The sequence below is a fragment of the Natrix helvetica genome (assembly GCF_964273705.1).
Source record: "Natrix helvetica genome assembly, chromosome: 2".
Taxonomy (NCBI): Eukaryota; Metazoa; Chordata; class Lepidosauria; order Squamata; family Natricidae; genus Natrix; species Natrix helvetica.
Window position 1 is genome coordinate 3,590,455 of NC_138552.1, and position 22,754 is coordinate 3,613,208.

Here is a 22,754-nt window from a genome sequence, read left to right on the forward strand (position 1 = left end):
TCAGCCGTAAAGTTCTCACCAGCTTGGGAGATTAACCTTTTTTACAGAGTGTTTTGGAATTAAGAAGGGGTGACCCTTTCAATCAAGGGACTGCAGAAATAACTCTAGGAATAGCTATGCAGCTATTTCAGTCACAAACTGGCAAAAGAGAGAGGGAGGCTTGTACTACTAAATTTTCAGAACAGAATGACAATAGAATAGCAGAATGACCGAATGAAAGAATAACACGATAAAAACAAAATAATAAATGAGCAGAATGAAAGAATAACAGAATAACAACAGAAAAGCAGAATGAAAGAATGAAAGGAAGAATGACAATAGAATAATAGGATAGCATGAATGACCGAATGAAAGAATAATAGGATAACAACGCAAGAATAAAATAACAGAATGACCAAATAGAAGAATAACAGGATAAAAACAGAATAAGAGAACAGCAGAATGAAAGAATAACAGAATAACAATAGGATAGCAGAATGAAAGATAGGAATAGGAAATGGAATGGAACGGAATGGAATGGATCAGAACGGAAGAAAAAGGAACAGAAAGGGATAGGAATAGAATGGAATGGAACGGAATGGATCGGAACGGAATGGAATGGAACAGAACGGAATGGAACAGAAAGGAATAGGAATAGAATGGAGTGGAACAGAAAGGAACAGAAAGGAATAAGAACAGGAACAGGAACAGAACAGAACAGAATAGAATAACCTGGAAGGCACCTTGGAGGTCTTCTAGTCCAGCCCTCTGCTCAAGCAGAGAACCTGTCCTATACTATACTGCTAGTCTTTATTCTGTATTCCATTTGCCATTCTTCCTACATTTTTTTTCCCGGGTAGCGTGATTAATTTACTACCGGATAATCCCCCACTACAGATGTTCCTTAAGATACGATAGGGGCCACGGGGAGAAAATGGAACTAAGTACACACAGCTGACTTTTGAATAATAACCGGAATGGCTTCCTTTAATTGCATATTCCAGAGTGAAAATGCCGAGGTATAAAAGTTAATCACTAGACAGGCCACCCGTATTTCTGGGGGAAGGAAGGAAAAAAGGACTTTAATACCATCTTTATCCCATGAAGTACCATTGTTATACCTGCGTATTATGAAGCGTTTATTAAACCAGTGATAATCTATTCCAGATAAAGCTATCGGTATGGCCAACTCAACGCAGATTAGACAGAATGACAAGAGGTTATTGTTAAAATATGCAAATCCACGTCCTATTTTAATGCAAAACCTCCAGATAAGGTGGGTTTTTTTCCCCTCACAGAATATTTAATTTTTTTTAAAAAAATATATCCCAGTCTTCTCTTTTCTTTCCCTCCGGTATAAAGGTAGCCTGATGTTTATTGACTTCAAGACCATATAATAGAACGTAATAGCTATCTGTTAAATCCTTGGCTCTGTTTTGATTTAAAAAGGTGGACATCTCAGCGAATCTATCAGAAAATGAATAACATTGTGGACTTGTACAAAATCAAGAGGTGTTTTCATGCAAATCTCTCCGACTGTATGTCTTTAAGCAAGGAATTTTTTTTATCGTATTGGAAAGGTCTCACATGCCATCCAAAAAGCTTGTTTTGACCTAGGCTTCCTGAGAAAGCATGAATCACAATCTTAGTCCCAAAAACCCTCTTTTATTTAAATGGCTGTGAATTATGGTCATTCACAGCCCGTAATGAGTCATAAACAGTCTGTAAAGAGTCCGACAGAAGTCTGCCACAGTCTTTTAGGGTAAGGCTGATAAGCACCCACCTTTATCTCCCTTGAAACGCTGCCAGAGACTTAACTGCCAATTAGTTTTTCAAGGCCAAATGGAGCAGAGTCAAACAAGACTTCTTAGAGCTTGAATCTACTAGATGAACTAATTGCTTCCTGCAAAGGCTCATGTCCCTTTGCTCCTCTTTTATGTCTTATGGGCGGGGCCAATCATCTCCAAGCCTTACACCGGAGTCTCCCTTTTTGTCTTAACTGTTATATTGATATTGATTGTTTCCTGATTGCTTATTTGTACCCTATGTCTAACATTAAGCGTTTTACCTTACGATTCTTGATGAATGTATCTTGTTTTTTATATACACCAAGAAGAGCATAGGCACCAAAGACAAATTCCTTGTGTGTCCAATCACACTTGGCCAATAAAAATTCTACTCTACTCTACTCTACTCTACTCTACTCTACTCTACTTTACTCTACTCTACTCTACTCTACCCTACCCTATCCTATCCTACCCTACCCTACTCTATTCTATTCTATTTTGCCTTCTGGCAGTTCTGCGCATGCACACACTGGGAACAGGCTCACACTGTTCTTCTGCCTCACTGATGTCAGACTCCGGAGGCTCCAGAGGCAGCATGTAACTACCAGATGGCCCTGGGCCCCTCTCTGCCTCCGACGCAGAGCCCTCATCCGAGCCTTCCCCAGACTCCATGACTGGCCCATGTTCCTCCCCCACCTCCTCACTGTCCGAGTCTGCTGCCAGTTCTGCAGGCTGCCAGTGGGGCACAAAACAGCCACGGAATATCAAGTGACAGTCATGAGAAATGAATTTCCTGCCCTAGACCATTCAGGACAAATTACTGTCCATTGTCCTCTTAAACACTGGAGCATCCACAACATCTGGTTAATTGTTCTCATTGCCAGGAAATTTGTCCTTAGTTGTAGGTTGCTTCTCTCCTTGATGAGTGGCATTAAGTGACCAGAGAATCAAGTCAACCAATGGTTTTGGAAGATCAACAGGGCCCTTGGAAGGGCCACCTTGGAGGTCTTCTAGTCCAGCCCCCTGCTCAAGCAGGAGAACAGATACTATTTCAGAGAAGTGGCTGTCCGGTCTCTTCTTAAAAGCCTCCAGTGATGGAGCTTCTGAAGGCAATTTGTTACACGGGTGAATTGTCCTCACTCTTAGGAAGTTTTTCCTCAACTCCAGGTTGCTTCACTCCTTGATTAGTTTCCATCCATTCTTTCTTGTCCTGCCTTCTGGTGCTTTGGAGAACAGGTAGACCCCCCCCCTCTTTATGACATCACCATAGATGTTGGAAGAGTGAACCAAATGGGCTTTAAAAAAAAATCAGGGCTGCAGCCATCTTCTCTTTCGGATCTTTGGCCTGCCACACATTCTATTATTCCACTATGCATTTTCTATGGTGGGAAAATGGGAGGGGGGATTGTATGGAGTTAGATGATAGGTAGCCATAACAAAATTCTCTCTAGAAAGCCAAGGTCATCCTGTGTCTCTGCACCTCTGCACCAGACCGGAACTGGATGGGTGGAACCTGCCAGCATGGCAGTGGGAGATTGGACCATGGGATGGACTTGTGGGCGAGGGGGCAAGATCTTGAACTTTCAACTGGGTGGGGAAAACTGTGAAGCTTTCAGATTCGGCTTTTCCCAGATGTGCCAACATGGCTCTCTTCATAAATTGGAACTTTGAGCAATACTTTGCCTTGGACTCTGATTTACTTGTGGATGCTATTTGGAACCCTGACAAAAATATTCTTCGGTCTGCTTTTGCAAGAAATGGACAATCTGCTCCCAGCCCTCTCTCCTACAAGGCTGGTGGGTGCACACCCTGCCTTATAACTCAGTCTTCTCCCCCTCCCCTGTTGCTTCTCATTCACAAGAGCTTTTCGCACGTTAATTAAAAATAGCTTTAGCTGGAAAGAGAAGAAAAGGAAGGAGGGGTGGGGGAAGCTAAAAGGGGAAGATTGCAGCAGCCCTAATTAATGGAATTACCAGCTAGTGAAAGCTTTCCTGATGAGCTCTCCTGTTGTTCCATCCCCCCTCACCCCTCCCACCCTGCATAAAAACACATATATGCACACACCCCACATAAATCTGTTGCTTAGCAGCCAGTGGTGACCTTTCTATGTGGAAGAAAATACCAACTGGGATGGGGAGGAGCAGAAACCAGTGTGAAGCTCAAGAACTCAATCAGAATAGAACTGGAAGGGACCTTGGAGGTCTTCTAGTCTATCCCCTCAGGAGCTCCCTCCTCAAGCAGGAGACCCTATACCATTTGAGACAAGGGATTGTCCAGTCTCTTTTTGAAAGCCTCCAGAGATGGAGCATCTACAGCTTCTGGTGGCAAGCAGTTCTACTGGTTAATTGACCTCACCATTTGGAAGTTTCTCCTTAATTCCAGGTTGCTTCTCATCTTGGTTAGTTTCCATCTGTTGCTTCTTGTCTTGCCTTCTGCAGCTTTGGAGAATAGCTTGACTTCCTCTTCTCTGTGGCAGCCCCTGAGATATTGGAAGACTGCTATCATGTCTCCCTTAGTCCTTCTTTTCATTAAACCAGACACATCCAATTCCTGCAACCACTCTTCATATGTTTTATCCTCCAGTACCCTCATCATCTTCGTTGCTCTTCTCTGAACTCTTTCTAGAATCTCAACATCTTTTTTACATCGTAGCGACCAAAACTGGATGCCGTATTCCAAGTGTGGCCTTAAGTAGTATTAACACCAGATCTTGATTCTATCTCTCTGTTAATGCAGCCTAGAAGATCAGCTCTGCAGATCTGGCCATCATTGTCAGGGAGACTAGGCCAAGAATCAAGGCTAAAGACTGATTGCTACTAAGATAGACTACAGGATCAGCATCTCCTCCTCCTGTGTATCTTTCTCAAGGTCATCTTCCATTACTTTTTAGAGAGGAGGAGGAGGAAATGGAGAAGGAGAAGAAGGAAGAGGAGATGAAGGAGGAGGAGGAGGAGAAGGTGGTGGTTCAGAATTTCAAGATGTTGCCTATTGCAATAGCAATAGTCTTCAGTCTTCCTTCCTCCCTTATTCCCTTCTTCTTATCTGCCTCCCATTTAGCCTTCTTTCTTTCTTTCTTTCTTTCTTTCTTTCTTTCTTTCTTTCTTTCTTCCTTCCTTCCTTCCTTCCTTCTTTCTTTTTCTTTCTTTCCTTCCTTGCATCCTGCCTGCCTGCCAGCCATCCTTCATTCTTTCCATTTCCTCTGTCCCTCCCACCCTCCGTCTTTCTCTCCCTCCCTCTATCCCTCCACTTGTTTCTTAGCAGGTTAACATCCAATTATTGGGATGTATCTGAAAATATTTCCATACTTTAATTTTCAGCTCAATATGGATTTGGGACCTCTGGAATACCTCTTTTGCAAATAACTTGAACTGTTGTAGGCGTTGTTTATAATATAATTCGATTATATTCAAAATGTTCTCCAATTATTCCTGGCATCCTTCCTTTCGCCTGGCAAATTAAAAGTCTAAATTTAACAGTACAATCAACTGGACAGAGCTAATTGGATAACCATCTGTTCCCAGATATGCTTAAAAGGCTATACTACAATAAATGACAAAGTCATCAGGGCTAATAAGAAAACGTTCTCATTGGATCCGAAAAGGTGGAGGTGGTAAGTTATTTATTTTCTTAACTACAACCAGACGTTATTTTGATGTCTTCTCACTAGAGGACTCAGATCTTAGGATAGCGACATGAAAACTGCTGCTACAAAGAAGAGGGGATTAACCCAGGGGTGAAATCCAGCAAGTTCTGACAGGTTCTGGAGAACTGGTAGTGGAAATTTTGAGTAGTTCGGAGAACCGGCAGTGGAAATTTTGAGTAGTTCGGAGAACCGGCAAATGCCGCCTCTGGCTGACCACAGAGTGAGATGGGAATGGAGATTTTGTAGTATCCTTCCCCTACCATGCTCACCAAGCCACACCATGCCCACAAAGGCACGCCCACAGAACCGGTAGTAAAAAAAAATTGAATTTCACCACTGGATTAACTTCTTCTCCAAAACACCTGAGGGTAGGACAAGAAGCAATGGGTGGAAACTAACGAAGGAGAGAAGCAACTTAGAACTCAGGAGAAATTTCTTGACAATGAGAACAATTAACCAGTGGAACGACTTGCCTCCAGAAGTTGTGAATGCTTCAACCCTGGAGGCTTTCAAGAAAAGATTGGACAATCATTTCTCCAGGATGCTATAAGGTCTCCTGCCTGGGCAAGTTAATGGACTAGAAGACTTCTGAAGTGTGAGATCTCTTCCAACTCTCTAATTCTGAACTAGCTTCATACCCATGCTTTGCAACGAAACTATGTGATCAGGATATGCAGGAGATATTCGGTTCACAATCCATTGGGTCAGGGGTGGTCGGTGATTGAAACATATAAGGGAATATTGCTCCTGCCGCCTTAAGTGGCGGAAGGAGTTTCATAGGTGGAGGGTGTAGAGATTTTGATGATGTACTGATGTTTAATACTGTAAGGGGCTCCAGACCGCTCCTGAGTGAAGGAGTGGAATGTCTGGCAGTTTGAAGGGAGGTAACGGAATGTGAGGCAACTGGCAGTTGGAACAGAGTTCTTTTCAGATAGGGAGGGGGAGTAGAACTCCCCAGCATCAGAGTGTGTTAAAAAATACTGTATAAAAAATACTAATGATCAGATGGTCATTTTGGGTCAATCCTTTCTTAGCAAGCACCTAGAAGCCAAGAGGAACATAAGTGCCAAATTTCAAGCTTGTAGGCTTTACGGTTCTGGGGAGTTCGTGATGAGTGAGTGGTACTTGGCTTTGATAGATAGATAGATAGATAGATAGATAGATAGATAGATAGATAGATAGATAGATAGATAGATAGATAGATAGATAGATATCATTTCCTAGATTTTCAAAAATAGAACTAGACAACCATTTGACTGGTATAAGGTCAAATAAGGTCTCCTGCCCTGAATAGAGGGTTGGACTAGAAGACCTCCAAGATCTCTTCTAGACCTATGATGGTTTGTTCCAAATTTAGGTGACCAAGGGACCACTTAGTCTTTATCTTCATTAATGGGAGCGATTTCCCAGCAGTGAGAACAATTAACCAGTGGAACAGATTGCCACCAGAAGTTGTGGGTGCCACATCACTGGAGTTTTTAAAGAAGAGATTGGACAGCCACCTGTCTGAAATGGTATATGGTATCCTGCTTGAGCAAGGGGTTGGGCTAGACCACCTCCAAGGTCCCTTCCAACCCTGCTATTCTGTCACACCTCTTGAGACTCTATTCTGACTACTACTGCAGCCGTTTCCCCATTCATTCGGAATCAGCTGGAGATTTCCAGAAAATGATAAGCACGCTGGCGGTTTTGCAAAAAGAAAATTGGCTCATAAATATCTCCCTCAAACAAACCACCCCACAATCAACAGGCTTAAAAATTGTGAGGCTTTTTTAAAAAACAAAAATCTGAGCCTTGAAATAGCTGTCCTGATTAGGTGGTAATTTTAGACAGGACTTAATGCTTCATCCCATTCCAAACAGAACTGAGAGCCTTGGGTTTGTATCCGTGTTCTTTCAAAATGGACATATCTGCCTGTAATTTTTTTTAAAGAGATGTTGTGTTCTTGAGTAGCCTTCCAGGTGATAAAAGGTGTGAGGAAGTAGAGAGGTGACCCAGCTACACACAAAAAATTGACTTTTATTTTAGAGGGATAAAGAGCTCAAATTTAGCATAGGGATAAAAGGAATGGTGTGCCTAAGAGGAAAATGCCTGCCGAGACATAACACGGAGAGAAACAATGAACCAGTGGAACGGCTGGCCTCCAGAAGTTGTGGATGCTCCAACACTGGAAGTTTTTAAGAAGAGATTAGACAACCATTTGTCTGAAGTGGTGTAGGGTTTCCTGCCTGAACAGGGGGTTGGACTAGAAGACCTCCAGTGTCCCTTCCAACTCTGTTTATTCTACTCTACTCTACTCTACTCTACTCTACTCTACTCTACTCTACTCTACTCTATATTTCTGTTCTATATTTCTGTTCTGTTCCATATATTCTATGCTATACAATGCTATGCTATTTGCTGTCCTATCTACCCTATCCTATCCTATTTCCATTCCATGAAAGAGAGAGAGAGGGAGAGAGAGGGAGAGGGAGAGAGAAACTGAATTGCCAGGGGAAAGTAGTTGAACAAAAAGAATAAGAAGAAATAAGGACGAAGGATAACAATACCCCCCTCTCCCCCCCCATCATTCTCTTCCATTCCCCCTCTTTGTTCAAGATTTTTATTTTTATTATTAATCAATGCCCTGTCAAACACACAGCTATAAATATATCTTTCCACAGCTAAGGGCTTAGTTGGACATTCTGCCAGGATAAGCCACCCAAAACTCACACAACAGAATCGGGGATGCAAGAAATCCAGAGAATGGCTAAAATTCCCATTTGCGCGTTGGAGCAACTGGGTCACTCTTGGTGAAAGAATTCTTCAAACTATCTTCAGGCATCCTGAGAGAGGGGAAATTGCATTTTCTTGGCCAAAAAAGGTAGGGCGGGGGTGGGTGAAGGATTGTGAGGAATCAGGTTTTCAACGGGAGAAGCTCATGCCTCGCTATTGCCAACGGCAAGCTATTAGAAAGACCACAATTGAGCGAACTTCTCAAATATATTTTTTTCTAGTTCCTCAAACTCCCAGTTATGCACTGAGCAAAAATCTGTCAGTGGCTTCGAAGAGGAGAACGGGTCTGTGAAAGCACCTCTTCCAAGAATTGAGTTTGGGTCTATGTTTCGTCTCAAAGCCAATCAATTTGCTTACATATTTTATTTATCAAATTGATTGGCTGTCCTTCTTACCACAGGATAACTCAAGATAGTCCCTCCCTCCCTTCTTTTTCCTTCCTTATCCATCCATCCTTCTTTCCATTTCCTTCCTTCCTTCTTTCCTTCCTCCCACCCTCCTTCCTTCCTTCTCCATCCATCCATCCATACATCCATCCATCCATCCATCCATCATTTCCTTCTTACTTACTTCCTCTTCCTACTCCTTCCTTCCTTCCTTCCTTCCTTCCTTCATCCATCCATCTTTCTTTCCATTCTCCTTCCTTCTTCCTACTCCTTCCAACCTTCTTTATCCATCCATCCTTCCGTTCTCCTTCCTTCTTTCCTTTCATTCCTCTTCCTACTTCATCTATCCATCCATCCATCTATCATTCCCTTCTCCTTCCTTCCTCTTTTCTTCCTTCTTCCTTCCTTCTCCATCCATCCATCATTCCCTTCCTCCTTCCTTCCTCTTCCTCCTTCCTTCCTTCCTCCATCAATCCATCCATCCATCTTTCTTTCCATTCTCCTTTTTTCCTTCCTCTCTTCCTCCCTCCCTCTCTTCTCCTCTCTTCCCTTCCCTTCCCTTCCTGGGCCACTTAAAACTTTCAGTTGATTAAACCTGACAAGGCCAGTAATATACATACATACATACATACATACATACATACATACATACATACATACATACATACACACACAGACACACACACACACACACACACACACACACACTAAAGCCCAAGTAAATTATTATTTCGTTATCCCTGCAAAGTGAGTCATCTTGAAGATGACACCAGTCGGGGGCTGTTCTCTTTTCTCCCCATTCTTGCCTTTTCCTTTCCATTTCTCTCCCCAAAACCCCTCCCAGACCCAATTCACCCTCCTGCCTTATCATCGTCCCACTTCCCCCCTCCCCTGCCGCACAGCCGAGCGATCCGACGATTGTTCTTCAGGCAATTAATTAAGGCTGCTCCTGTAGGCCCAATCCTCCTTTTAAGTGATGAATAAGGTGAAATTCCAGACAACATTCCGTGGGTTGCCATCAATTAACAATTTTTATTTTATTTTGGTCCCCAAGTTAACGCTTCATTAATATACATCAATCAGCGGAGCTCAGCGATTGGAAAGCTTCGAGGAAGACAGAGAGGGCTTGCGGTTTGTGTGTGTGTGTGTGTGTTTTAAAAAATGTGTGTGTGTCAACGCAAGCACACGTTGAACATCAATGCAATATCTTAGGAAGCCCATGAGTAGATCATCTTCTTAAAGGTTAATTAAGAATTTGAGAAAGAATGAAAGGGCTACGGCGAAGGTGATGGGCATCGATGCCTCTTCAGATCATTAAGTACTAATTAGGTTTGGGAAAGTCTGTTGGTTTCATCAGGACAAGACAAGGTCCCTAGGTACCTTTACGCAAAATGTCACTGTTTTTTTTAAAAAAAATTCAATCTCCCCCAGCCCTATTTTTTTAAGGAACAAAAGGTGGTTTACTCTCAGGTGTACTCAACAACACGTTAGATCCCATGCAAAGAAATGGGTATACAAATGTTTTTGTTGGAAGCTCAGTGCTAAAAATTGGATGGGGATTTACTCCTGGAAAACTGGGGGTGGGGGGTTTGGAGGGGGGGCAAGAAACAGGAAAGGGAGGGGAACAGACCTGACTAGAATTGCTATAGAGCAGTGGTGGTGCACCTATGCTCACAGAGTCCTCTCTGCAGGCAGGCCAGCCATCGCCCCAGCCCAGCTCTGTGAGCACATGCACGACTCCTGCCAGCCATCTGGTGTTTGGGTCTCTGCCACACATATGCGGGGGGGGGCACATGCAGGGGACACATGCATGCATGCACAGGGGGGTGTTTGCATTGCATTTTGGGGTCTTGCACAGCACCCCTGTTTTGGGCCTGGAAAGCCTCCTGCACCAACCTAGAAGCCCAACGTGGGTGAGGGGGGCAGGACGCATGCATAGGTGGTGGCAGTGAAGGAGCACGAGAGGGTCAGGGTGGAAGCAAAGGGGCTCATGCACGCATGCACAGGGTGGAGCGCACATGCATTGCATTATGGGTGTGGGCAAGTGCGCGCGCATGGGCACGCTTTCGGCATGCGACAAGAAAAAGGTTAGCCATCCCTGCTATGGAGGGCTGTAGAGGAGAGGAGGAAAAAAAACCAACTCAGAAATGAACCGTAATTGCAAAGCTAGTTTTCCTAATGGACTTCCTTGGTCTGCTTCTATTGGAAAAAATGCCGAGGAGGTATTACAACTGTTTTTTTTAATTGTGTTTTCATCAATACGGGTGGCATTTTATCAAAGGAGAGAAAACAAACAGAAGTTCGTTCTGCTCAGGGACAGCAAAAATGTGGAAACAGAGGCAGGGAAGGGAAAAATATATATATATGGAAACCTGGAAAAGAACAGGAGAACAGAGAGGGAAGAAATCTTCAGGGTGTGTTTTAATTGTGGGAACGCTTCAGCAATGCATCTTAGAACATAGAATGTAGACTTATAGGGCTGGACGGGAGCTTAGAGACCATCTAGTCCAACCCTCTGCTCAAAAAATCCACTGCAATCCTAAGCTGCAGTAACAGAGAGATCCAATCAAAATCAAGTGAGGTACTACTACCACTCTATAAAGCCTTAGTAAGACCACATCTAGAATATTGCCTCTGATTTTGGTCACCACACTATCAAAAGGGTATTGAGACCCAGGAAAGAGTGCAGAGAAGAGCAACAAAGATGATTAGGGGACTGAAGACTAAGACCTATGATGAACGGTTGCAGGAACTGGGCATGGCTAGTCTAGTGAAGAGAAGGACCAGGGGAGACGGGAGAGCAGTCTTCCAATATCTCAGGGGCTGCCACAGAGAGGAGGGGGTCAAGCTATTCTCCAAAGCACCCGAAGGCCAGACAAGGAACAATGGATGGAAACTGAATAAGGGGAGATTCAACCTAGAAATAAGGATAATTTTTCAGACAATCAATCAATGGACAGAAGTTGCCGTCAGAAATTGTGGGAGCTTCATCCCTGGAGGCTTTCAAGAAAAAACTGGATAGCCTCTTGTCTGAAATGCTATAGGGTCTCCTGCTTGAGCAGGGGGTTGGACTAGAAGACCTTCAAGGTCCCCCTTCTAGCTCTATTCCTGGTTGGGACCATGTGGCCATGTGGGACCGGAGAACACCAAGGACCCCACAGTTCAAAACTGAGTTACATATACTCTGTTCTAACCAAACCACTTGTATAGTAATAGACAGCAACCCCTACTCCCTTCTAGCACTGCTGATGCTACCTAGTCTGGTTGTGAAATGTCTGCAAGAAAATAACTAAGCTCAAAGAGACCAAGAACTCCACAATTCAATCCTCACCTAGAAATATTCTCTTCTATTGGAGTGAATCTTTTGTGTCTGTGTGCCTGTATCCATCCATCCATCCCTCCCTCCACCCACCCACCCACCCATCCATCCATCCATCCATCCATCCATCCACCCACCCACCCACCCATCCATCCATCCATCCATCCATCCACCCACCCACCCACCCACCCATCCATCCACCCACCCACCCACCCACCCACCCACCCATCCATTTATCTATCTATCCACCCACCCACTCATCCATCCATTTATCTACCCATCCACCCACCCACCCACCCATTCATCCATCCATCCACCCATCCACCCATTCATCCATCCATCCACCCATCCACCCATCCATCCATCCATTTATCCATCTATCCACCCACTCACCCATCCACCCATTTATCCACCCACCCACCCATTCATCTATCCATTTATCCATCTATCCATCTATCCATCTATCCTTCCATCCATCTAAATACTAAACCAACAATCAATCAGTAAACAAAAACCTAATCAAGGAACCACCAAGAATACCCCCACCAACACTGATGGAGCAAGCCAATAGTGCATAAAGAGAGAGCAATCCCCACACACCCTTCTAGCACTGCTGATGTTACCTAGTTGGGTCATGAGCCCTGAGCTAGAGATACTCTCTTCTATTGGAGTGAGTCTGTCTGTCTGTGTCTGACTGCATCCATCCATGTCAGAGTTTGTTGCAGAAAAATCAAATCCAGAAGACACACACAGATAACTGATGCATCAGGATTCATTAACTTCTTTATATGCATAAGAATAGATGAATACATGTAGAATACCAACAGGTGGTTCTTCCAAGTAAACACAAGGTAGGAAAGAAACAGGCAAACACAAGCGGTTGGCTTCATTTCAGCAGATAAGCCCAGACAGACTGCTAGTTTACTTCTCAGAGCAGCAGACTGCTCAAGTTTCTGTTTCAATTCTCTGCACAGACTCACATCTGTTTAAGCTCCCATTGGCTGACTTAGTTGCTATGCCTATTCATTGGCTGACCTTGTTCCCATGTCTCTCCCAGTCATGAATAATTTAACAATCCATCATCTATCCATCCATCCATCCATCCATCCATCCATCCATCCATCCATCCTTCTAGCACTGCTGATGTTACTTGGTTGGGTCATGAGCCCTGAGATAGAGATACTCTCTTCTATTGGAGTGAGTCTGTCTGTGTCTGTCTGTCTGTATCCATCCATCCATCATCCATCCATCCATCTACCCAACCACCCTGCAAGAAAACTACCAAACTAGAAAACACCGAGAACCCTACCATATTCCTCCTCCTCCTCCCCGCTGGAACCCCCCCCCCTTCTAGCACTGATGATGTTACCTAGTTGGGTCATGAAATGTCTGCAGGAAAACAACCAAGGTCAGAGACCACCAAGGGCCCCACGGGTCAACCCTGAGCTACTAATATTCTCTTCTATCAGAATGCCTATTCGTTATTCTTGACAGGAAGAGCACTCGTGAACCATACATGCCAGAAGACAAATATTCTTTTTTTTTCAGGTTTCTGAATCATTGCGATAAACCACAAGATGCTCAGTGATGTCAGCCCTCACCTGAGGACACCGTCATAAAATAATCTGTTTTAAATCATGCGCAAAACGGCCTCACTAATTCAGAGTTTAAACGGTGAGTTGACGTGTTTTAAAGAGAGAGAGAGAGAGAGAGAGAAGGAAAAAAAATAAGTTATTTTTTTTCCTTCCTTCTACTCAGCTTGAAAGCCCATTTTACATGGTGCATATTTTGCCAAAGGCTGAGAGCAGGTAAGAAAAGATTTAAAAATAGCAAAGCAGCCCATTAAAACTCAATTAAAATCCAATTAAACAGCTAAGAACCTTACAAATGTGAAAACCTTCTTTGCTAGCTGACATGCCCCATAACTGCCTAAATAAGGAGACCTTGGCATTGTCACAGTGTGTGTGTGTCTGTGTGTGTGTTACGCAGTACAAAAAGAAACTTACAACAGCATCTATATTAAGAGGAAAATATACTTGGGTGCGAAGCCTAGGAGAAAAGCTTAGAGCATCAACTTGGAACTGCCGAGTATCTTCGGAGTTTGCCAGTTCTATTTTCTGTGATGACTCACAGTCATTTACATTGGTTCACTATACAGCTGAACTTCAAGATAATAACCATCCCTTGTAACCAACCAAACAGTTAGAATAGAGCTTGGAGGTCTTCCAGTCCAACCCCCTGCTCAAGCAGGAGATCCTATACAATTTCAGACAGGTGGCGGTCCAAGTCTTTTCTTAAAGACTTCCAGTGATGGAGCAGCCACAACTTCTGGTGGCAACATCTGTCCCACTGGTTAATTGTCCTCACGGTCAGGAAATTTCTCCTTCATTGCAGGTTGCTTCTTGATGAGTTTCCATTCGTTGTTTCTTGTCTTGCCTTACGGTGCTTTGGAAAATAAGTTGACTCCCTCTTCTTTGTAGTAGCCCCTCAAATACTGGAATATTACACCACATTACAAAAAGAAGGAGGAGGAGAGGGAGGAGGAGGAGGAGGAGGAGGAGGAGGAGGAGGAGGAGGAGGAGGAGGAGGAGAAGGGGAAGAAGAAGAAGAAGAAGAAGAAGAAGAAGAAGAAGAAGAAGAAGAAGAAGAAGAAGAAGAAGAAGAAGAAGAAGAAGAAGAAGAAGAAGAAGAAGAAGAAGAAGAAGAAGAAGAAGAAGAAGAAGAAGAAGCAAGTTGAGACTTTGGGAAAAGTGCAAAGAAGAGCAACTAAGATGATGAAAGGCCTGGAGACTAAAACATATGAAGTTGCAGGAATTAGGTATGGCCAGTCTAGAAGGACCAGGGGTGATATAATAACATATCAATATATCTTCCTGTATTGAGGGGTTGCCACAAAGAAGAGGGGGACAACCTATTTTTCAAAGCACCTGAAGGCAAAACAAGAAGCAACAGATGGAAACTCATCAAGGAGAGAAGAAACCTAGAACTAAGTAGAAATTTCCTGCCAGTGATAACAATTAACCGATGGAACAACTTGGGCCTCCAGAAGTTGTGAGTCCTTCATCACTGGAGGTTTTCGAGGAGATATTGGACAGCCACTTGTCTAAAATGGTATAGGGTCTCCTGCTTGAGCAGGGGGTTGGATTACAAGACCTACAAGGTCCATTCCAACTCTGTTATTCTGTTACTAATCAAGGAGTAAACCAACCTAGAACTAAGTAAAAACTTCCTAACACTGAGGACCATTAAACAGTGGAACAGCTTGCCTTCAGAAGTTGTGAGTCCTTCATCATTGCAAGCTTTTAAGAAGAGACTTGACAGCAACTTGTCTAAAGTGGTATAAGGTCTCCTGTACAAGAATGGTTGGACTTGAAGACCTCCAAGGTCCCTTCCAACTTTATTATTCGATATACTTAAATAGTCCTCTTCAGAAATTCACAAGATCAGGAGGAGACATGTCCACATGTAGCGCAGCATTGAACTGTGAAGTCCTTGGTGTTGTCTGCGCTTGGGGAGTTTTCCTGCAGATGTTTTGTTACCTGACCAGGTAACATTTTCCATGCTACTAAAGATGTTACCTCGTTGGTTAATGAAATGCCTGCCAGAAAAACCACCCAGCTCCGAGAACATCAAGGACTCCACACATCAATATTATAAATGAATCCAAGAATGGACGTTAAAAGTAGTAAACTTAGCAGAGATGGCCAAAATTTCAGCGTATCTGAAGGATCACTCAGATGAGAAGTACAAGCTGGACTGGAGAAGATGGATTGACTACATTCAAAACAAATACCGGACTAAAAAATTTCAGTTAGCTTATGAATGAAGGCATATACATGTATTTATATAGTTATTTCTACGTTTTAATCTGTTGTATTTTAATACGGACTGTACACCGCCCCGAGTCCCTTTCAGGAGAGGGGGCGGTATATAAACGCTAATAATAAATAAGGAATGCTACAATTTATTCAAAGTTAGCTTAATAAAGGGGGAGTTAAAGCACAAGAATAGTAACATGTTAAAATTAGTTAGCTTATGTTAGCATATGGCTGTTAAATGTTTATACTCCGTATTTTGCTCTGGGAGGTCGGGGGGAGGGAGGGCGGGAAGAGGGAAGGGTAAGGGGGGGGTGATAATTGTAAAAATTTAATAAAATTTTTTAATAATAAAACAGGCAAGGGATTGTAAACAAAGCAACCCAAATGGAATATTATAATTCTAGGACTAGGGGAGACATGATAGCATTGTTCCAATATCTCAGAGGTTGTCACAAAGAAGAGGGAGTCAAGCAATTCTCCAAGGCACCCGAGGGCAGAACAAGAAGCAATGGGTGGAAACTAATAAAGGAGAGAAGCAACTTAGAACTGAGGAGAAACTTCCTGACAGTTAGAACAATTAATTAGTGGAACAGAATTTGCCTCCAGAAGTTGTGAATGCCCCAAACACTGGAAGTCTTTAAGAAGATGTTGGATAGCCATTTGTCTGAAACAGTATAGGGTTTCCTGCCTAGGCAGGGGGTTGGACTAGAAGACCTCCAAGGTCCCTTCCAACTCTACTATTGTATTGTATTGTATTGTATAAATGGAATGACAAATGTATAAGAACCATGAATGTAAAAAAAAAGAATAATAAATGTGTGAATGTATACCTATAATTGTATATAGAGAACAAAAAAATTAAAAAAAAATAAAAAATATATATTATAAATGAATCTTGCTCTCGTTCTCCGTTTGGCTAAGTTGCTCCATTGCAGAGGGAGAAAATGCTGCTATTCCTTACAGCTTTTTACTCCCCATCAATTAATCAAAGATTTCTACCACGGTTTTCCACGCATTCACTAGTTAGGGTGAGCAACAACGTATATTTAAGGATGCAAAAAACCCACTCTTTGGTCTCTTATGAGGGCTTTCACGAAATTCATATGGAAGAAAAATAGCAAATGAAGAAATGAAGGTAACCCAACCAATTTAAGGCCATCCCGTTTTGTGTAAGGTACCAGTTATTTTACTTGGTTGGAAACAGTTATGGGGCACCCTAGTCAATTTGACCTCCTTCTTGAGAAGGTTTAATGACAGGTGTAGTTTGCACTTATTAAGGTAAAGGTTCCCATCGCACATATGTGCTTGTCGTTCTCAACTCTAGGGGGCGGTGCTCATATCCATTTCAAAGCTGAAGAGCCAGTGCTGTCCGAAGACGTCTCCGTGGTCATGTGGCCGGCATGACTAAATGCCGAAGGCGCACAGAACGCTGTTACCTTCCCACCAAAGGTGGTTCCTATTTTTCTACTTGCATTTTTTACCTGCTTTCGAACTGCTAGGTTGGCAGAAGCTGGGACAAGTCACGGGAGCTCCCTCCGTTATGCAGAGCCAGGGATTCGAACTGCCAACCTTTCTGATCAACAAGCTCAGCATCTTAGCCACTGAATCACTGCATCCCTTTGCATTTATTAGCACCCTACTATTCCGCGAAGACCACAAGATAGTCAGAGGAGGTGATGATTCACAACAGAAGGGAATATTTGAGGCTTCGAGCTGAATTATGGGGTCCTTAATGCTTTCTGAGCTTGGTGGGTTGGGTTTATTTTTTTATTTTTATTTTTTGCTTATACTGTATTTAATTACCCAACTAGGTAACATCATCAGTGCTACAAGGGAAGGAGGTTTGTTTTCTGTGTATACAGTGGCTTCTCTGGTCAGTGTTGGTAATATTTATTGCTTGACTGTAGCTTGGAGCTGAACAGTGGGGGGTCCTTGGTGCGCTCTGAGCTTGGCTGTTTTCTTGCAGACATTTCATTACTCTACTAGGTAACTTCATCAGTGCTAATTAGGTAATAAAACATCTGCAAGAAAACATCCGAAGACCCCCCACTGTTCAGCTTTGTGCTATAAATAATATTTTCTATTGACCTCTCTCTTTCTTTCTTTCTTTCTTTCTTTCTCTCTTTCTCCCTGTCTCTCTCCCTGTCTCTGTCTGTCTGTCTCTCTGTTTCTCTGTCTCTCTCTGTCTCTCTCTCTTTCTCCCCGTCGCTCTCCCTGTCTCTGTCTCTGTCTCTCTGTCTCTTTCTCCCTGTCTCTCTCCCTGTCTCTATCTCTCTCTTTCTCCCTGTCTCTGTCTCTCTGTCTCTTTCTCCCTGTCTCTCTCCCTGTCTCTATCTCTCTCTTTCTCCCTGTCTCTCTCCCTGTCTCTGTCTCTGTCTCTCTCCCTGTCTCTGTCTGTCTGTCTCTCTGTTTCTCTGTCTCTCTCTGTCTCTTTCTCCCTGTCTCTCTCCCTGTCTCTATCTCTCTCTTTCTCCCTGTCTCTCTCCCTGTCTCTGTCTGTCTGTCTCTCTGTTTCTCTGTCTCTCTCTGTCTCTCTCTCTTTCTCCCCGTCTCTCTCCCTGTCTCTGTCTCTCTGTCTCTTTCTCCCTGTCTCTCTCCCTGTCTCTATCTCTCTCTTTCTCCCTGTCTCTCTCCCTGTCTCTGTCTGTCTGTCTCTCTGTTTCTCTGTCTCTCTCTCTTTCTCCCCGTCTCTCTCCCTGTCTCTGTCTCTGTCTCTCTGTCTCTTTCTCCCTGTCTCTGTCTCTCTCTTTCTCCCTGTCTCTCTCCCTGTCTATGTCTATCTGTCTGTCTGTCTCTGTTTCTCTGTCTCTCTGTCTCTCTCTCTTTCTCCCCGTCTCTCTCCTTGTCTCTGTCTCTCTCTGTGTCTCTTTCTCCCTGTCTCTCTCCCTGTCTCTGTCTCTCTCTTTCTCCCCGTCTCTCTCCCTGTCTCTGTCTCTCTGTCTCTCTGTCTCTTTCTCCCTGTCTCTCTCCCTGTCTCTATCTCTCTCTTTCTCCCTGTCTCTCTCCCTGTCTCTGTCTCTGTCTCTTTCTCCCTGTCTCTCTCCCTGTCTCTATCTCTCTCTTTCTCCCTGTCTCTCTCCCTGTCTCTGTCTCTGTCTCTCTGTCTCTTTCTCCCTGTCTCTCTCCCTGTCTCCATCTCTCTCTTTCTCCCTGTCTCTCTCCCTGTCTCTGTCTCTGTCTCTCTGTCTCTTTCTCCCTGTCTCTCTCCCTGTCTCTATCTCTCTCTTTCTCCCTGTCTCTCTCCCTGTCTCTGTCTGTCTGTCTCTCTGTTTCTCTGTCTCTCTCTCTGTCTCTCTCTCTTTCTCCCCGTCTCTCTCCCTGTCTCTGTCTCTGTCTCTCTGTCTCTTTCTCCCTGTCTCTCTCCCTGTCTATGTCTATCTGTCTGTCTGTCTCTGTTTCTCTGTCTCTCTGTCTCTCTCTCTTTCTCCCCGTCTCTCTCCCTGTCTCTGTCTCTGTCTCTCTGTCTCTTTCTCCCTGTCTCTCTCCCTGTCTATGTTTATCTGTCTGTCTGTCTCTGTTTCTCTGTCTCTCTGTCTCTCTCTCTTTCTCCCCGTCTCTCTCCCTGTCTCTGTCTCTCTCTCTGTGTCTCTTTCTCCCTGTCTCTCTCCCTGTCTCTGTCTCTCTCTTTCTCCCTGTCTCTCTCCCTGTCTCTGTCTGTCTGTCTGTCTGTCTCTGTTTCTCTGTCTCTCTCTCTTTCTCCCCGTCTCTCTCCCTGTCTCTCTCCCTGTCTCTGTCTCTGTCTCTTTCTCCCTGTCTCTCTCCCTGTCTCTGTCTGTCTATCTGTCTGTCTGTCTCTGTTTCTCTGTCTCTCTCTGTCTCTCTCTCTTTCTCCCCGTCTCTCTCCCTGTCTCTCTCCCTGTCTCTGTCTCTGTCTCTTTCTCCCTGTCTCTCTCCCTGTCTCTGTCTGTCTATCTGTCTGTCTCTGTTTCTCTGTCTGTCTCTGTCTCTCTCTCTTTCTCCCTGTCTCTCTCTTTCTCCCTGTCTCTGTCTCTCTGTCTCTCTCCCTGTCTGTCTGTAGGTCTGTTTCTCTCTCTGTGTGTGTTTCTCAGTCTCCCTCTGTCTCCTGTCTCTCTCTCTTTCTCCTTGTCTCTCTCCCTGTCTCTGTCTCTCTGTCTCTGTCTCTGTCTCTCTCCCTGTCTCTGTCTGTCTCTCTGTTTCTCACTCTCTCTCTCTGTGTTTCTCTGTCTCTCTCTATATAAGTATGATTCCATGACAGTGCACTTTGTGCATGCACATGGGCTTTGTGTGCACAGCACTCAAAGACCGTCCTCGGTGTCAGCGCTGGTGAGCTGAGCTGTTGTTTAGCTCAGCTAAGGTGCAGCAATCTGCTCTGCCACGCAAATCAGCCGAGCTAAAAATCAAAGGAATATGGGACAGGGAAGGACGGGGTCAGGATGGCAGGCGCAACCAGAGGTGGTATTTGCTGCTTCTCCAAACTATTCAAAATTTTCGCTAACGGTTTGCCTGAACCGGTCTGAACCAGCTGAATCCCACCCCTGGTCCTAATCCTGAAAGGCCCTGGCCTGACTGAGCCTGCTCCTCTGCACTTTCATCTCCCAAGCCAAGGAAGCCACCAACTCAATCTCCATCGGCTCCAGTTCCGTCTTGACTTCCTCTGTAGATTCAGGCTCTGTTGGGGCCATGACACTAAACATTGCAGTGGTTCGCTTAACCACAGTGGCAGGAAATGTCATAAAATGGGGCAAAACTCACTTAGCAACATTCTTCCTAAGCAACAGAAAATGGGGACTAAGCTGTGGTCACAAGTCGAGGGCTACCTGTACTCTTATTATTAACAAAGGGGGGGTGTCTATTTTATCCACACACCCCTGGAACAAAAGTCTCTAGTTGGAGTCTTTTTTTTTTTTTGTCCTTCTTTAAAAAACTCAAAATATACCTACCAGTCAAGGGTGAAATCCAGCAGGTTCTGACAAGTTCTGGAGAACCAGTAGTGGAAATTTTGAGTAGTTTGGAAAACCGGCAAATGCTGTCTCTGACTTGCCCCAGAGTGAGGTGGGAATGGAGACTTTGCAGTATCCTTCCCCTGGAGTGGGGAGGGAATGGGGATTTTGCAGTATCCTTCCCCTGGAGTGGGGAGGGAATGGGGATTTTGCAGTATCCTTCCCCTGGAGTGGGGAGGGAATGGGGATTTTACAGTATCCTTCCCCTAGAGTGGGGAGGGAATGGGGATTTTACAGTATCCTTCCCCTGGAGTGGGGAGGGAATGGGGATTTTGCAGTATCCTTCCCCTGGAGTGGGGAGGGAATGGGGATTTTGCAGTATCCTTCCCCTGGAGTGGGGAGGGAATGGAGATTTTGCAGTATCCTTCCCCTAGAGTGGGGAGGGAATGGGGATTTTGCAGTATCCTTCCCCTAGAGTGGGGAGGGAATGGGAATTTTACAGTATCCTTCCCCTGGAGTGGGGAGGGAATGGGAATTTTACAGTATCCTTCCCCTAGAGTGGGGAGGGAATGGGAATTTTACAGTATCCTTCCCCTGGAGTGGGGAGGGAATGGGGATTTTGCAGTATCCTTCCCCTGGAGTGGGGAGGGAATGGGGATTTTGCAGTATCCTTCCCCTAGAGTGGGGAGGGAATGGGAATTTTACAGTATCCTTCCCCTGGAGTGGGGAGGGAATGGGGATTTTGCAGTATCCTTCCCCTGGAGTGGGGAGGGAATGGGGATTTTGCAGTATCCTTCCCCTAGAGTGGGAAGGGAGTGGGGATTTTGCAGTATCCTTCCCCTAGAGTGGGAAGGGAGTGGGGATTTTGCAGTATCCTTCCCCTGGAGTGGGGAGGGAATGGGGATTTTGCAGTATCCTTCCCCTGGAGTGGGGAGGGAATGGGGATTTTGCAGTATCCTTCCCCTGGAGTGGGGAGGGAATGGGGATTTTGCAGTATCCTTCCCCTGGAGTGGGGAGGGAATGGGGATTTTGCAGTATCCTTCCCCTGGAGTGGGGAGGGAATGGGGATTTTGCAGTATCCTTCCCCTAGAGTGGGGAGGGAATGGGGATTTTGCAGTATCCTTCCCCTAGAGTGGGGAGGGAGTGGGGATTTTGCAGTATCCTTCCCCTGGAGTGGGGAGGGAATGGGGATTTTGCAGTATCCTTCCCCTGGAGTGGGGAGGGAATGGGGATTTTGCAGTATCCTTCCCCTGGAGTGGGGAGGGAATGGGGATTTTGCAGTATCCTTCCCCTAGAGTGGGAAGGGAGTGGGGATTTTGCAGTATCCTTCCCCTAGAGTGGGAAGGGAGTGGGGATTTTGCAGTATCCTTCCCCTGGAGTGGGGAGGGAATGGGGATTTTGCAGTATCCTTCCCCTGGAGTGGGGAGGGAATGGGGATTTTGCAGTATCCTTCCCCTGGAGTGGGGAGGGAATGGGGATTTTGCAGTATCCTTCCCCTGGAGTGGGGAGGGAATGGGGATTTTGCAGTATCCTTCCCCTGGAGTGGGGAGGGAATGGGGATTTTGCAGTATCCTTCCCCTAGAGTGGGGAGGGAATGGGGATTTTGCAGTATCCTTCCCCTAGAGTGGGGAGGGAGTGGGGATTTTGCAGTATCCTTCCCCTGGAGTGGGGAGGGAATGGGGATTTTGCAGTATCCTTCCCCTGGAGTGGGGAGGGAATGGGGATTTTGCAGTATCCTTCCCCTAGAGTGGGGAGGGAGTGGGGATTTTGCAGTATCCTTCCCCTAGAGTGGAAAGGGAATGGGGATTTTGCAGTATCCTTCCCCTGCCATGCCCACCAAGCCACACTATGCTCACCAAGCCACACCCACAGAATCCACAGTAAAAAAATGAATTTCACCACTGCTACCGCTGCCTTCCTTCCGAAGCTCCCCTCCCTTCCCTCTCGTCCTTTTCTCCTTTCTTCTCACAAAGTCTTCAAAGCTAGACTGCAACCTTCTTCCACAGGATAGAAAGAAAAGCCTTTATTTATTTGGTTGTTTTATTCAGACGCAGTCGTTTCTTTCCCCAAGAGACGTCTCTTGATGCAACTAATAATGTTTGAATAAACAGAACAAAACAACAAAAACCAGAATGTCTCAAAAATC

At 44.8% G+C, this 22,754-nt stretch overlaps 1 protein-coding gene across 3 annotated transcripts in view; it reads right to left on the bottom strand.

Moving 5' to 3' along the window:
- CELF4 (CUGBP Elav-like family member 4) overlaps positions 1–22,754 on the bottom strand; it is a gene marked incomplete at its 5' end in the record, with an annotated part of 811,277 nt that overhangs the window by 344,042 nt on the left and 444,481 nt on the right. The window contains one exon of one of the 3 annotated variants that reach the window (XM_081940921.1): positions 8,122–8,176. The exons of 1 other annotated variant lie outside the window; for it this stretch is intronic. Of the gene's footprint in view, positions 1–1,762; positions 1,879–8,121; positions 8,177–22,754 lie in introns of those variants that run through there. One more of the 3 variants, XM_081940920.1, reaches the window with a different exon arrangement.